Raw genomic sequence first — 2930 nt, forward strand, 5'->3', positions numbered from 1 at the left:
CCTCACCGGGGTGCACCACCAGCATTTGCAGGTACAGATAGAAACCCCTTTACTTTCCAGCTGGAGCCGAAGGTGGCAAAGTTCACCATAAACCAGATGTGGAGTGGGATCTACTGACAGGGGCAACTCCAGAGGAGCAGAGGGAGGAGCTCAGAGGGGCCAAGGAGAGGACTGAGGGATTCAGAAGGTGATGGGGCAGCATCAGTGAAGGTCCAGTTAGCCGTGAGCGAGGCTCCCCGGGAGACATCTCCGTGCTGCTCTGTGATGCCACCCAAATCCATCAAAGCCAGTCTTTTGCAGCTCGGTGGCCGGGCATAGTCCCCTGTTGAGAGGCGATTCCTCCGCCCACGAATGGAGAGCCAGGTGTCACGGTCCCTGCCATAGCCTCTGAGACAAGAGTAACAGAGGGGTTGCTATGAAACCCCTGGGTTTTGAGTGTATGATCAGGCCTCACTTGGCAGTGTGTACATCTCCATGTGGGTGGGGCCCAGGTCTGGAGTCTGGACTGGGACATTCCCTGGGGTCCGACCCAGCTCCAGCCCCTCACCTGACAGGCGGCTGCTCGGAGTGCTGGACAGTGGGGGACCTTCCAGTCCCAGGGGGCACCAGTCCTGGGAAGAGGTACGGGGGATTGTGCAGACCGACCTGGAACTGGCAGGGAGACATGGGGAAGGTCACTGATGTTCTCTGAGCTCCATTTCTTCGGTCTGGAAGGGTAATACTGTCCACGCCGCCAGCCCCATTCCATTTAGAGAACCACCACTGGCTACCTCTTTAGTCCACGGATTGTGGGACCCTACTCCAGCCCAGGCTGACACACGACAACTGGACCTAATTATACAGGATATGGCTTGGCCACAGCTGCTGTGTCAGCACAGCCCCTTAGAGCAGTAGGGCCTGGTAAAAGCTCATGGGAGGCTCCTGAGGACAGCAGTTTGTCCCCCTGAGCCCAAATTAGTGTCTGAGGTTTGGCACTGTTGCCTATAGCTTGTAACCTTAAGGACGACACCTCGGGAAAAAAACAGAATGGAATCTTTGCTTAATTGAAGCCATGCAGGCCAGCTTTTCCATCACTTTTACCCAAAGCCCACACGGCAAAAACCATGCGGACGGCAGCTGACCCTGCCCACCCTCCCCAAGGGAGGGCCTTCGCAGAAGGAAGTGCTTGATGGAGCCAGATCAATATTGACCCAAGTGAAGTGCCCATGGAGGCAGGACCAGGACACATTGGTGACACTGCCCAGAGCTTGAGGACACAGATGACCGAGTTATGAGGAAGAGGAAGCTGAGGTGGGTACTGGCAGATTCCTGGTGTGAACCCTGGGCGGGACACCCAGCTGTGCACCTGGCCAGTGAGCCCAGCCACCCTCACGCCCTGGCCCTGGCCTGCTCCTTCTCTAGCCACTTCAAGGCTCCACTGGGATGGCCTCATCTGAACTCCCAGAAGAGGCCCAGGGGTGCCCACCTGTCCTCCTGGGAGGAGAGGGAGGAATCTTTCTGTTGGCCGGTGTGGTCCTGGCTTAGGAGGACTTCCCTGAGAGGGAGGCTGTGCCAGCTAAGGGGTCCCCAAGACTTGGTTATTGCGGGGGCCTAGGAAGCTGGGGGGCCCACCGTGCCCACCTTCTGTGGCACCAGGGGGCTATTTCCAAGCCTGCGTGTGCACCAGCCATGGAAAGCGAAATAAGAGCAGTTTATACTTGAGCAACATGACATACCTGTCCTAAAGCACTAGATAGTCATGCTGCATGGGGCTGGCCAGACCAGCCGCCAAACTTCAGTGACCACGAGGAGACTACATGACAGAGTTATCATAGAAAACTAGCAGAAGGTGGGCACTGAGGATCCCCCAAGAGAACTTCAGTGATGCTCAGTAACCAAGATGATGGCCTGGAACTGGGGCTCCCGCTGCCCGCAGCAGGGCCCAGAGCATCCACAGCCTCACCGAAGCGGGGCTGGGGTCCACAGTCTGCCTCAGATCACCCAGTCACTCTCTCGGCGGGTTCTTAGGACTCAGAAGCTCAGATGCTGGTCTGACCAAAAGGGAATGAGAAGAGATTAAAGCAACTTCCGGGACCTCAGGGAAGGGGGGCCATGCATGGTGGCCCCAGCCAGACATAAAGGGGCTACTGGCCTTGCTGCCTGTGTCACCACATGGTGATGGCCAGACACCCTCTGCAGGTGTTTGCTGGAGTCAGAGCCACTAGGGAGGCCCAGGCAGAGGCGGCTGGCACAAGCCCCTCAGCTCCTGGCTGCAGCCCTCCACCTGAGCACCTGGCTCCCAGGGCCTGGTAAGCCTCTGATCCTTCCACAGATCAAATTTGGTGTTTGGCCCACACCCTGGGCCACCAAAGTTCTTGCCTACCTTCAGCACCTCATTCCCGGAGGAGCAGGCCAGGTGCCAATGTTTACTTTGGCCCAAAGGATGTCCTGCTAACATTGCCCAGGACAGGCTGACCATGTTGTCAGCAGGAGGGGCACCTTCATGTCACCTCAGCCTGCTCCCAGCAGGAGGTAGGTCTGCAGGAGCCGGCTTGGGGAGACCCAGGTGGATGCTGATGGCTGCTGCCTATCCTTGCTCCCTCTCCCTGTGCCAGCTGAGCTCTGACACCCCTCCGGGCCCCACTGCTTTGCCTGGCAGGGGAGGAGGCCGTGCAGAGTTTAGGGGTATGGTAGGCATAGAAGCACTCCACAGCTATCCAGGTCTTAAATCCTGAACCTTTGAATCTTACCTTATATGAAAAAAGAGTCTCGGCAGATGCGATGAAGTTAATTATCTTGAGATGAGGAGATTATATCCTGGATTACCCAGTGAGCCCTGAATACAATCACATGTAATCTTATCAGAGGGAGGCTGAGAGATTTCAGAGAAAGAAGGCCATGTGACCACGGAGGCAGAAACTGGAGTGATGAAGCCCACAAGTCAAGGAATG

This window comes from Pteropus alecto, unplaced genomic scaffold (assembly GCF_000325575.1).
Source record: "Pteropus alecto unplaced genomic scaffold, ASM32557v1 scaffold78, whole genome shotgun sequence".
Taxonomy (NCBI): domain Eukaryota; kingdom Metazoa; phylum Chordata; class Mammalia; order Chiroptera; family Pteropodidae; genus Pteropus; species Pteropus alecto.